The sequence below is a fragment of the Larus michahellis genome, chromosome 2, assembly GCF_964199755.1.
Source record: "Larus michahellis chromosome 2, bLarMic1.1, whole genome shotgun sequence".
In the NCBI taxonomy this organism is placed as follows: domain Eukaryota; kingdom Metazoa; phylum Chordata; class Aves; order Charadriiformes; family Laridae; genus Larus; species Larus michahellis.
In genome coordinates, this window is record NC_133897.1 from 61030105 (window position 1) to 61044165 (window position 14061).

The window sequence follows — 14061 nt, forward strand, 5'->3', positions numbered from 1 at the left end:
AATAATTATGTGAGTCAAAAGGTTTGACTTTCCTTCCTTTCAAATACTTTGTTTCTTTAAATTACATCTGATGTCTTTGGGATTTAAACCAAACATGCAGGCCGTGAAAAACAGAATGCATGGCAGGAAAAACTGAACCAAACACGTAAAAGGCAGAATGGGAAGGAGCCAGATACAACAAAAACTGACAAGGGAAACAGGCCTAGTTCTAGATTAAAAAATAATGTGAAAGTAAAAAGAAATCATACCTTCCTGTAAAGACCTATTTTCAGTTCACATCTTAGAAAGACCAGGGTGTGGACTGCAATTCGTATTACTTTGCTTGCATAATTACACATACAATGTCATTTAAGCAGGCACCACGTGCATATATATAAAAAAAGAAAACATAGCAAATTCTGAAGTTCTTCTGCAATTGCGTACCAAGGAAGTCTTTATTTGCACACAGTAAGGCATCAGTTTTACCTAATTCGTTAATGAAATCGTATATATCCAAATTAGAAGCTTTGGAAGTACTACATCACGTTTCAAGCAAGTGACGATACTGCACTGATCCACTCACATCATTACTTTGTTATTTTTACCCACAGCATTCAGAACATGCACAGTATCTATCTAGGTTTCCAAATGGCCCTCTCATCTTAAAAGTACTAGTGATTTTACCATTAGAAAGGAAGCACAGTATGCATAATAAATTGTTCAAAGACAACAGTACTTTTCACAAATTGAGCAGAGGCACAATTACTGAAAAAACCTATATGCAGACTTCAGCCAGGTAGCCAAAAGATTCCTAAAATAAGGGTGTGACCTGCATTAATCTGGGGGGGGAGTGTTTGTTTACAATGTTTTCTGGATACAGCAGGGACGTTAACACACGTCCTCTTCTCTCCCAATATTTTTTTAAACTACAACCTATTTACAAGTCTGAATAATTAGTTCCTTTCTTTTTTACTATTTTTAAAAGAAGTGTAGTTTGTCAATATTATATAGAAATCATACTTTTCATTCTTCTTCTTAAAAGTTGCCTCCACCCGAGTTTACTAGTGTTACTTTATCTTTTTAATTCAGAATACATATTCTGACTGTAACACTGGCAGTATTTTTCTCACTTTCGCTGAGGATCCAGGCCTCCAGTCCACAGTCTGATACATCTTAGTGGAAATCTAGGCATACAATTAGAAAAAGCCTGTATTAACCAAGCTACCTACTATTATCAATTACAGAAAGCAGCATTGTCACTACCATGTTTTAGAAAACTTCACTGTTTCTTGCTTGGAGCTCAATAGAACCTATTCCCTCCTCCAACAGATTTCACTCTTCAGTTTCACCTCATCCGTAAATAGACATACACAGCATCATCTCAAAGTCTTTAACTGATTTCTGTGAGAACAGACGGAATACCTATTTAATAATTCTGTACATTGTTTTCCTTTTAATCTTTAGCTCAACAAAACTCTTGGGCATATAAACAAACCCAAGCACTCTGCTAACTTGTAACCAATGTTTTTACCATTCCCCTGTGAAACCCCTCTCCCTGTTTTGCATCCATTTTATACAAGGTTTTTCTTTGTCTCACCTTTTTTCCTCCAACATAGCTGCTTAACTGAAGTTATCACTTAAACTACTAGAGTAACTCATCCATTTAAAGACTGACTTATCCATTCTAGAACAGTTGTACAAGTCATACACATAGATGCTAAATGTATAGACACATTTATAGATACATGTATAGATACATTTATAGAGACAGCATAAATGTTGTCTTCAATCAGCTTCTGTTAAGAGATGCCTTGTTTCCTACTGTAAGTATTATTCAAACACCTCATCAAATCATTAAGAATTATATTTACAGTATGAAAACCATTTCCTCCACTTTTAAAAATATCTGGTAAACTGAATTGTGCTTGGATAGGTAATTCTGAACAATTTGACTCAGTAAAGTTCCTTGTTTAGCAAAGGCCAGGTCCTGTTCCCGAGATTTTCAGCATCCCTGCTGGGAAAAACTTTATTGCTCCTTATGTTTCATGGATACTTCTCCTCAAGTCAGCTAAGATGCATCTATAAATGCTAACTGTAGAATTACAGAACTTTCAGATTACAGCCTACACTAAAGCTTCCCACAGAATTTTTGCTCAGATACAACGTAAAGCAAACATTTATTAAATATGCCTTGTTAGTATTGCAGACATTTTAAAAAATAACTCTTACTGTTCAATCACATTAATATAGTACTATCGTCTAAAATTGTTCATTTTTAACATTATAGCTGTGAACTTATTAAAATGTATAAATGATATATACAGCTAAAGAAGCTGAATCTTCTTGTGAATGGTGACAAGAACAGATTTTTTTTTTTTTACTAATTTCAAGCGGGATTTTAGAGTGCACCAACTTTTCTGGGAACACTGTTGAAGTGTGCTAGATGCTAGATATATCTTATTCTGACATAAGCTACTTTACAGAAAGTGGCAGTTAGCTTGCACCCTCTCTCTATATAATACAATTAGTGCATTCAATAACGCATTACAAAAATTCCCTTCTCACTAAACCAAAGTTTCTTTGTAGGTAAGCAGAAGTGCAGGAATATAGTTACATTTCACCTATGAATGTTGCAATGTTACAGAACAAACAAACAAAAATCCATTTGAATGCATATCTTCAACAAAATCACCCTCTTCCAGCTTGTTGGCATTCCTAGCAAGACAGGAAAAAAATACATCAAGGGAAAAAAAAAAATTGGAGCCTGAATGTCAAATCACCGGCCTAAGTTTACACACTACTGCTTTAGCTCATTTTAAACTGCGCAAAGACATTTTACAACATTTTGGCGATGTGGATTTTCAGTGTCTGTCACTTTTCAGGGTGAAATAACATATAAAAAAAACTCTGAAAAAATTATTTTTTTCCCACAATTTTTGTTCTAAATTAAAATATTGAATTCTTCCACAGTTACAGACAAAAATAGCTATTGGCATCTCATGGAACATTTTACTGTCACCAATTTCTCCACAGGTTGTTTAACTTCAATTGTTACTTTCATTCCTCATGTGGACGGCGGAAGGAAAAAAAAAAAAAAAGTATTTTTCCCTCTCTGTTTTCTTTTTCGGTAAAGGAAACTTCACAAGAAGAAACATACCATTTTTGATACAACAATCTTAAACCCAGTACTTGATAAAGCACTAGCTCTTGAAGTTAAAAACACTCAATATGTCGCACAAAACTTTTGAGTTGCATCTCCTAAAATACTGGAAGCATGCTTTCTGAAATACTCTGTATTTCAGAATTAAGTATTCACATTTTAATAATCTGAAGTGACAGTAGTTATAGTACACTATATACAAATAATACTCACCCTTCTGAAGCTGCTTTATTGCTACCACAAATAAACATTCCCCCGACTCTCAATTTGATATAGACACTGGAGACAAACAAAGAACGACCTTTTAATTTTCATAAATCACATAAATAATCTGAATGTGCCATCCCCTAAAAAAAAGACGAACCTATCTACAAGAAAATCCCAGTTTGGAGGTGAAGATTACACTAAAAATGCTGGTAACACTCTTCGCTGAAAGCTGTATTAGTAAGAACCAAACTCATAATAGCTGAAATTACAGTTGCCAGACTTGAACAAAGACAAAGCTATCCTGCAACAATTAAGCAACCTTGTTCAAACTGCTACATGCCCTTATTAGAGAGACCAAAACTCTGAACTTCCAGCTCCATAGTTAAAAAAACCAAAACTTTTCTGTAGCTCCACTAAAATAAGGGTAGCGCTTTGTAAGTTAGAAATAAGTATCCTGAGTAACGTACAAGTTTATTATCCTATTCCTGCTGCATCTCTGCACAGAGTGATTTTCTTTTGTCTGCTAATAAAAATTTCTGAATCACCACGAACACCTGTTAATGTCAAATACATACATACACATGATGCCACGACACACCGATTTCTTCATCTTTATCCAATCATACATCTGTTGCTCTGGGACAGCTCTTCCAGGTACCCTCCTTCACACCTCCCCAGAAACCCTAGTTTTTTACAGAGCACTCCGTACCCAGAATTTCCAGCTCCCTACGAACTTTATCGCGGCGCTCTGGAAGATCGGGATCGCACGGTGCCCTTACCGATTAGGAAGTTGGACGGAGCCGCCGCCAGACTGATTTACCCACTCGCCCTCTTAAACTCCCACCCTGAACCAAGAACCCTCCGAGGCCAGGAGCGGCAGCCCGAAGGGCGGCGAGCCCTCAAACCAGAACTGGTTTCCAGGGCACTGGGCTACCGGCGAGGGACCCGGGGCGCGCTCAGCCTCCCCGCCCGGTTCGCCCCGCCGATCGCCAGCTTCCGGGAGGCTGCGAGCACCCGAGCCCGCAGCCGACCTGTCCGAGCTTCCCGGGAGCCCGCCTCGGCGGGGGGGTACTTTATGCCGCCCTCCCCACCGGGGGGTTCACGGGTTTCTCCGCCGGGCGCCCCCAGACCTTGCCCGGCGTACGTTCGGCACGCACACACACACACCCCCCGCCCCTTCAATCAAACTGTGCCTGAAGCCGCCGCCGCCGCCGCACGCAGCCGGCAGGAACGGGAGGAGGGGAAGGAAACCGCCGGGTCTCCCCCGTTCTCTCTCTCCCCCGCCCCCCACCCTTGGCGGGAGGGGGGGGACGCGGACAGAGGGGCGAGAAGCTCGCCCCCGGCCCGGGGCCGCGCTGCGCCGGGCGGGGGTCGGAACGGGAACCGCCGGCCGGGCTGGACGGAGCCAACTTAGACAAAGGGCACTTCAGACTCCATGTCTCCCCCCGCCAGCTGTCACCGGCCGGGAGCGCGTGTCGCGCCGCCGGACGGGCGTCCGTCCCCCGCGGCCCCCGCCGCGCCGGCGGGAAGGGGACGGGGGGTGACTGCTCCTCGGGAGCCGTCGCCCCCCCGCTTCCCGCCCCCTCCCTGCCCCCCCTCCCCCCATTACAAAGAGCGCCGGTTATAAATAGCCGCTCCCGCCGCCGGCGCCTCAAGCCCGCGAGGTGTCGCTCGCTCACTCACCCGCCCCCCCGCCCCGGCCTGGCGCCGCTGTCGCCCCGCCGCCGCCTCGGCCGCCGCCGCCGCCAGCTCCACGCCGCGCCGCTCGCCCGCTCTCCCTCCCCTCAGCCTCCGGCTGCCGGATTCACCCTCCCGGACCGAGCGCCAAACGCGGCGGCCCAATCGGCATCGCCCTCATTGGCGAGCGCCGAGCGCCGCCTCGATTGGATGGACGCGGACGGGGCCCCCCGCGCCAATCAGGCGCGGCGAGGGGCGGGGCGAGGGGCGGGAGCTCGCGCCCCACGTGCGGGCGGGGGGGGGGCGGAGAGGGAGGGGTGGGGGAGCTCTTTGTTCTCGCGCTGCTGGCGGGGGGACCGAGGGGTTCGCGCTTCCCGCTCTCGCCGCGCGCCCGCCGCCCGCTGAGCTCCCCCCTCACCGGAGCGGGGCTGGGCCCGGGTCGCGGCGGGCCGGGCCGGTGTGGCTTGAAACTCTCCGCCGCCTTCACGTGGAGCGGGGGGAGAGAGAGAGACAGAGAGAGAGAGAGAGAGAGAGAGGGAGGGAGGAGAAAGGAGGGAGGCGAGAGGATTGGCGGGCGGCGGGAGGGGCCGCGCGGCTCCTCGCTGCCGAGTTTGAATCAGTTCGAAAGTGGGAGCGGTAACGGTTTTTAACAGTCCCGCCGCTGCGCGCGCGGGAGGGGGTAGCCAGCCCTGTGGGAGAGGCGCGGGGCTCGCCAGGCGGGAGGGAGGGAGGGAGGGGAGGTCTGGTGAGAGCGGCAGGCGCCGGGCAGTCGCTTCTCTCGGCCGCCACCGCTCCTCGCCTGTTGCTTCCCCGGCGGGCAGGGCGGCTCTCCCCGCCGGTTAGCCCTCAGCCAGCCCGGCTCTGACGGCGCCACATCGAGAGGGTCGTGGCCGCCTCTGGGCCTGCCCGCCCGCCTTCCCTCCCACCCGCCGTCGCCGGGCGCCCTCGCAGCTCCCCGGGGCCCCAGCCCCCGCGCCCCGGCGGATGTCGGCTGGCTGAGTCACTTTCCAGAGTCGCACCCTCGTGTCGTACCGCTTGACCTTTTCTTACCCAAACCCCAAACTTTACCGGCATCTCCTTTTTTTTTTTTTTTTTTTTTCTTTTTTTCGTGCATCAGGCCGTTCCGCTTGGCGTTCGCTGCCTCGCTTCTCTGCATCCAGAGCGGTTTCTCCGCTGTCAAAACCCTGCCCTACCCTGTTGTGGGAGTGGTAATCAATCACGGCAGCAGCAAGGTGTCCACTCCGCATCAGGCTTGGATCGTGTTGCCTGTTACATGCTGTCTCCAGCTTCTAAGGTTACTATCGTTTTCCCTCGTTTCTAATCTGAGAGACACGTTCATCAATCTTGTTGCCGAGCTTGTGTTTAAACCTTGAGGATTCGTTCACTGTCATCTCACTCTTTGATCACTCCAACCTTTCTTCATCGTCAGCAGTGAAAAATAAAATTGTGAAGATAAGTTTCCTAAGGCAGGGCATCCCACATCAAGCACCTCTTCCAAGGTGTGCTGGGACATGAGCTGCATCCTCACTTCCACAGTTTATTCCCATCATTCTTACCAAATATCAGCCCCTCTCCCTTGTGAATGCCTTGGTACATCTTCAGGGTTGAAGCTCCAAAAATGAGCAGCAGCCACTGTAATGAAGTCCCGAGTGATAACAGTCTCTTGGGAGGGGGGGGGAATAAATCCCAAGTGCAACCTCATTCCCAAATCACGCAGTGGTCTTACATGTCAAATGAGGAGCAGTGTTCCACTTAAAGGTGATGTGCTTGTGTGCTTTTATAGTCTATGTGTAAGTACTTAAAATTTCGAAACTTAGTTGCGTAATAAACTTGCAATGAGATCTTAAGAGTGGGCATTCCTACACTGTAGATTCTCAATTTAGCCCATGGCCTTGAAAAAGCGTTTCTACTAATAGCTTATTTTTAAATCTCTGGGGTTTTGTGAGTTAAGAGCAAAAAATGTGCAGCAGAAATTATTTCCTTTTACAGTTACATGTCATAATGTGATAGATTGCCATAACCTTTCTCTAATTCTAGTGGAGTATCTGACAATTGGAAAGAATATCTTAAAATTATCACATTTGCAAAATATTAGTCATTTCTGGAAATTCAGCTATTTGAATCTGTTCTGCCCCAAGATGGCTGCCACTACCAAAATGGCTACCCAGTCCCTTCACACCTTAGAATTTGTATTTTGTTTTGATTGTTAGAGTTGCACTTCATGGGATCTGGTTTTAGTCAGCGAGCATAAATAATTGTTGCTAAACAAGCAGCTAAATAAGAGGGTAACTTAATATAAGTGGTACAATCAGCCACAAGATGGAAAAATCTGTGTTGTAGAACCTACGCTGTGAAATAGACCTCAGCACAGATAGCTTTGTTTTTCTGTCTTGCACAGCAGAATATTTATCTGTTATACCGGAAACTAATGCTTACTAGAAAATTAAATACGTTTTGAATGGAGTTACTCTTTCTCCTTTGCACTGTAGCAAAACAACCTTTCCACCAAGGCTCCGTTCCAGCCTCTTAAAGCAATGGACTCCTCAGCGAGGAACTCCATCAGGCGCCGATTTTCTGATCAGTCGTTCAGGCTGTCTCGAACATCCAGGAGAAGTTTAGCAGCTGGCTTTTTTCTGCACACGGCTGTTTAATGTTGCAACCAGCTCTGTACAGACTTTCTGTTTTCACAAGTAAACCGCCCAAATGGGTTTGTCTCTGCCATATTTTCATGATTAAAGAACACCTATTGGAACAAAGATCTGCTTTATGCAGAGACATTCAGACCAGATCTTCAGGCAAAAATAATACAAGAATTTTTGAAATAATTACGAAATCTGGTATTCTGAGCAAGTCATTCTGAAAGGAGTGAATTCTGATGGCAGCATGACACTTTTGAGAAAAGTAGCTAAAGTTGAAGAAATATCTGTATTACATGACAATGAAAATAAAATCAGACTCAGGAAAAAAGTATCATATTTGGTTTGGACCCTTCTAGAATTGTTGAAAGCTTTTGCCTCTTTTTATAGCTAACACATTGTAGAAGAGCTTTTTCCTTGTTCCCAACACGTGAATGAAACATGTATGTTCATATTGTATGTATGACTATAATAATAGAATAAGGTTAATCAGTGCTAGATCACTAACATCAGTTAGACATAAAAATAATTGTTTAACAGCATCACAGGATATTGCTAATTTTGATTGCTTACATTGGCGTGTAGTTAAGTACCTCTTTTCACCCTTTAAAAAAAAAGAAAAAAGAGGTATAGCACCCTCCAAAGCAAAATTAATAGTCGAGTGGTTTCTTTTAAAGATTTTGACATCTCAAATGAGGTAGTATTTCCCAAGCATAGATTATTCTTTATGCATTATTATCCTAATGCATTTCCTTGCAGTCAGCATCATACAGTGTTCCTTCCATCTGGCTGGTGGAACCAAGCAAGACCAGTCAGGGAACCACCTTAGCTTGAAATAACCACAAATGCTGGTCAGTTTTCCCCTCGTCTACCCGGCTTCGTTAAGGAGAAGCCCAGTTAGGCCGCCCCCCCGCCATTAGCAGCCCCAAGCAGGCAGGCCAGGAGCGCCTGTAATTCTTGTAGATAAGCTTGTGACTTGCTGATCACAGCGTCGCTTTCCTTTGTGCTTCGAGATGTGTCCGTAACAAAGCTGCGCGCAGCTTTTGGGTGGGCCCAGTGGACTTCATGTATTAGTCACACAGGCTCAAAAGGTTCAGCCTGGTTGCTTTTGAGCTCCGTTGCTCGGTGGTGGGGAGAGGAGGAGGATGCACACCCCGTCCTTGTTATACCTACCCCTACAAGTAAAGCCTGTAGCACTGCAGGTATTTTGTTCAGCAGGCTGTTTAGGAGCACAGTCTTTGTTTCTTTGGGGTTTTTTTCGTTATTTTTTTTTTCTTTTTCTTCTTAAGTTTTTTTTTTTTTAAATGCATTTCATGTCTGTTTTGGCAGATGTGACTTCCATACACTGCTCATTCAATTACTAACACTAACCCATACTTTTCCTGACACCTAGGCTTGTTGCGTGGCTTAAACTCTGCATTTTAGTCCATGTGAATTTGGTAAGATTTTACAAACTGTTTATAGACATGGAAATGTATTTACAGCCTAAAACAGTAAATCCGTAATAGCATTAAACTGTTACGCAGTGTAATGATTACGCCGAAGTCAGCATACACCCTTCTGAAGAGTTGGCCTCTTGTCTAGTAGGCTAGATTAAGAGAACAAGGAGCCGAGCCACTGCAAGATGTAACACCTACACATCATTTTTCAGACCTGCCAGGTCTCAGGGGTTGTGCTGGAGACCCCTGCTCTGCCCTCCCCTGCTTCCCCCACCTCTGCAGGGCAGCGCCGTGGCCGTGGTTGCTCCGGCACCTCGCCCGCCGAAGGGGTCGGGGCTGGGGGCTGTGAAGAAACAGCAGCACAGACTGGCTGCAGCTGAAGGCATGCCTGCCTGCAACAGAAGTGCCGTGCCCAAAGGCTCCCTGCAAGCAGAAGTTTCTCGGCACTGTAAACTCTTTCCCTGTCGTGCGACCAGAGGCGTGGCTGCCGTTTGACTTAATGCACTTGTTACAAAAACGGGTACCCGGGAACTCACATAACCAAAAGAAGGCTGGGAGGTGGATGTAGTAGTGTACATGCAGTAGTGTACCGTACATGTGTACCGCAGCAAGTGTGAGTGTACTTATTAGCTCAAAGTAATAATACCAGAGCACCATGAAAATTAAATAGACTGCATGCACGAAAAACAGTATAGCAATAAGTACGTTGCTAAACATGACCAAGATTTCATGAAGTGCTCTTACGGGAAAATGCACGGGTTTCTGTGCCATTTAGGGTCTGTCTGCGTCTGATGCTGTGAATGGTAACACATGCAGCTGGTTCTTAGCTCTGCAAAAGCATTGGTCGTTCCCCTCCCACCAAGTGACAGAAAACTACCTGACCTTTCACTGAATGTTTGCGTCACGTATCATGATAAAAGCATGTAATATATTTTATACTAAGTATAAGCCCTTTCAGTATGCTGGGCTACCTCAGCTCTATCATATGGAGTTCAAGGACATTTTTTTGGAGGGAAGCGGATGCAAGACAAATAAAGGTAGAAGCGAGAGTGATGGGAACAATTAACTCACACTATGGCTCTGTAGCAAATACAGGACAGTATCTTTTCGGCTAAGGAGAAACGCTGCCGGAAGAAAAACTCTAGTGTTGTTTTTATACAACAGTAGCGCTGTAAGTGATTTTCTATTAACTTTTTTTAATACACAGAAATAAAGCTTATTGCATGTGGTCATCCATTTGCATTTGTGAAAGGAATTAATTGACTTCCCCTGGCTACAATTAGAAATTAATTCAACTTTAAAAACTATCTGTAGGTAATGGTTTCACTTTAAAGAATCTACTTTTGTTTATTTTGTGGTCACTGGAGCTGCTGAAGTTGCATGAGAAAAATACTTTCCCGTCCTTGTCTGTTTGTTTTTCCCTTTTCTTTTTATTCTTTACCTGACCTACATTTACTGTTGTATTCAAACCACTTAAAGGTCTAAATAGTCTCATGTAACAAAATTGCCATGAAAGCATGTTCTTGAGAACTTAAATTGCAGAGCCCCGTCCCCGTTTCCAGGTGTATTTGGCAGGGTAGCTGTATGATACTGCTGGGTGTGCCACTCACAGGGGAGGATTTTCCTCACACGGAAAAAGCTGCAAACTTAAAAGGTTCAAGTGGGCATTCAATGAGTGTTGATGGATGGTCTTCCATCGGTCCAAATCCAAGATTAAAAGCCTAAACTCTGTTTGAATATTCTGTTTCTGAGGTGTCAAAGTTCTTGAGTGGCAGTGGCTAAATTACCTTAGCAGATGGACAGAGTTCACTGACTAGAATCAAATCTTCTTGTTTGGCTGCAGAAGGTACTTCTCCAGACAGCGAAGCACAATATACATGTAATGATAAGTCAGACTGTTTGCAGAAGTGAATGCAGTCGTGAATTCTCTTTCCTTCTGTTCACCATTTCACCTCTCTGAAGTATTACCTCCAGATGTAGCCGCCCTTCCATCTGTGTGTGAATTTGCTGTGCATAGGCCTCCATTTTTAGCATCGTTTGCCCCTCCTAATTCTCTCTTTGGTATTTATGGTATGCCTACTTTCAGACCCTGCTTATCTTTCTAAAAAGTTCATAATGTGTATTATTTATGTGTATATACATGGGATCTGACATGCTCAAGGTTAGTAAATTCGTAAAGGTAAAAATGAAAATATTGTTTAGCAACATAAATTTGGTTAAACTGAAAAAAAAAAATCCTAGTCTGCTCACCTTTATGGGAGAAGACTGGCAATACCGACACTTTGAAAGTGAATTTGATAATCTGTTAAATCTTGCCAGGACTAGCAAATTATATAGTCAAAAAAGCCAGTTTAAGGAGATGTATGGTAAAGAAAGTAAAAAGATAATTATATTCATCCACACATTAAATGAACTCCATCTAATGCAAGTCATAAAAATAAGATGTTCTTCACAAAGGTTTATGGAGATGTACAAAGTACAAAGTAGGTATCCTATTTGAATATGCTTCTGGGTTGTGTTAGTATTTCTCATGATTCAGGAGCCTTTTCACGTGATGGTTTATTCCAAATTTCATCCCTTGGGCATGGGTTGCAGAAGGCTTCTGTCAAGTACAGGACCATATCAAGTTGCCGCCTGGTTCCTCTTCCTTGTTTGCATATTTGTGATGAATCTGTAGTGAGTTGAGATGCTGATCCCTTCCAACAGAAGCCAAAGCCTTCTGGCACCCCTGGCTTTTTGTTTTCCAGTCTTAGCCCTCGATGAAAACATACACAAATAAATGCAAATTTAAAAAAAGGATCATGCACGCCCATTCACTGCTGTGACATTGTTTCAATGAGTTTACTTCCTAGCTGTAAGGATTTCTAGTTATTTGGCAGTCTTTTGCCAAATATCCATTTCTTTATCATATACATGTCTCTGAAGCTCAAAATGGTAAAACGAAAAATCACTCTACTGCCGGTAGAGAGAAAGCTATTACTGGGAAAATAATGTTCTACTTCTAAAATCAGAGGATAGCGAGAGTTTTTTGTGCTTTATGACAGAAAGGCTCACCATTGCAGTGATTTATGTGCGTGTACAAATACAGACTGACCTGTACATTAAAGTCTGTCACGCAGTGATGCAGGACTTGGTCATGAGGTGGGCAGACAGCATTACATTTTAGGTGTCAGCTGAATATGCTGGTCAGATCCATAATGGAAAGAATCACCGATTTACATTTGTATCAAGCTCATATCATAGAATAAAAAAGGTTGTTGGTTTAACAGTTTCCAAATGTTAGATATCACTTGCCCCTCTAAGGCCTTTGTGCAGGGTAAGAAACACACAATTAAGAGAAATTAAGGGAACTGAGCTTTAGCCAAGAAAATTTTTAAATAAATAAGTGTCTGCACAGACTGATGCTGAGAAATGCTTTATGAAGGATAGATTACTGACAACTACATAAGTGTTAAAACCTTGTCTATAATTTATGTGCAAAAGGCCACATTTTGCTCTCAATAATGCTTACTTAAATAAATAATATCAAGGGCAGAATCACATTTTTTCTTTCGAAGCAAGCGAGGTAAAAAAGGGGGGAAAGAGAAGGCTGGGCAAGGCCCACACAGCACTAAATTTCTACTTAAGATCTTAAAATACTTCCAAGTCACGTTAAGAGATTGTTTCATGAAGTTTAGTAATCTGTCAGACTGAGGGTGTAATTCTGATTTTCTTAATCCACGTCGGTCCTAAGTGAATTTTAATTGGCACTACTCACTGGGAAAGTGAGATGAGGTTCTAAGGCTGTAAGTACGAAGGACTGAGTCAACCGAGTGAGTGAAACAGTGACTAACTAATTAAGTGAGTGAGTGAGCACGGCATTGTTTGCTTTTGTGATCATTTCTATGCATGAGTGACTGGCAGGGCTATTACATGTGTGTGAATGAGTGGGGTCAGGGTTGCTGAACAGCCCATATATTTGTGTGGTCTTTCCATTGTTTGATCAGACTAATGAACCAAGTGTTTGGAATATTAATACCTGTGGACTAGAGCTAAATTCGTTATGCGATTTGGAGATGAATTAAAAATACGAATGATAACTTGCTGAAGTCAGTTTTTGGTTGCATACATGTAACTCTGGGTTGGGTAATCAGCTGTTCCACGGCAGCTTCTTTCAGCCCATTGGTGTCAGGGAGCTGAAAGGCACACTAGCCCTTCTTCCAGGTTTAGTGTCACAAGTGACATTACCAAATCTGTTTGTAGTTTATTGCAAATCTAATTGTGTGATATAAACTGAAGCATTATCTGACAATGAAATGATTTTTCTGTCTTATTACACTTCCATAAAGGAACAGATTTGGCTATCCTTATGTCAACTCTTTTGCTTCCAAGGTAGTTAACAAGGCTAGCAATAATTTTGGCAACCTAAAAGCTTATTCCTTCAAATAGCATAAACAGAAGCAGAATAAAACCTTGTGCTATTGTGTCGTATGTAAATCATGTTCTATTGTCACATTTCATTTCATAGCTGCATGCAATTAAGAGAACAGGAGTCAACGCTACGCTGCTAAAATCCAATCAAATCACAGGTGTGATGTGTGGATATAAAGAAATAATCTAGAAACTTGGAAAACTTAGTTTTTTCCTCCCTATGGATTTTTTTTTTTTTCTGAAGACTCACGGACCTTCATTACCCCACCCTTTTTCTCAAATAAATCACTAAATAAATATTTGTAACTTCCAGTAGTAGGAAAGGTGAAAGAAAATATATCAAGCATTGGTAGTTACCAGCATTTCAGCAACTCTGATGTCTTGACCTGAGCTTAGGAAAGCTTTTAATTATTGTAAATTATTCTGAGTATGAAAATTGAGGTTATGGGAAATGTCTATATTACATAATTAATCCTATAGTTTTTCAGGCTTTTTCTTGCATGTCGTCTGATTGTTCCAGTAGAAGACATTTCCTGATTCTAAGCCAAAATCT

General features: G+C 43.4%; 1 protein-coding gene across 3 annotated transcripts in view; it reads right to left on the minus strand.

Annotated features, from left to right (window-relative positions):
* Positions 1-5128, minus strand: part of EZH2 (enhancer of zeste 2 polycomb repressive complex 2 subunit) — a 50782-nt gene extending 45654 nt beyond the window's left edge. For all 3 annotated transcript variants that reach the window (XM_074575649.1, XM_074575647.1, XM_074575646.1), the window contains exon 1: positions 5030-5128. The gene's annotated coding sequence lies outside the window, so the exon portion shown is untranslated. The remainder of the gene's footprint in view (positions 1-5029) is intronic.
* Between the last annotated feature and the right edge of the window lie 8933 nt (positions 5129-14061).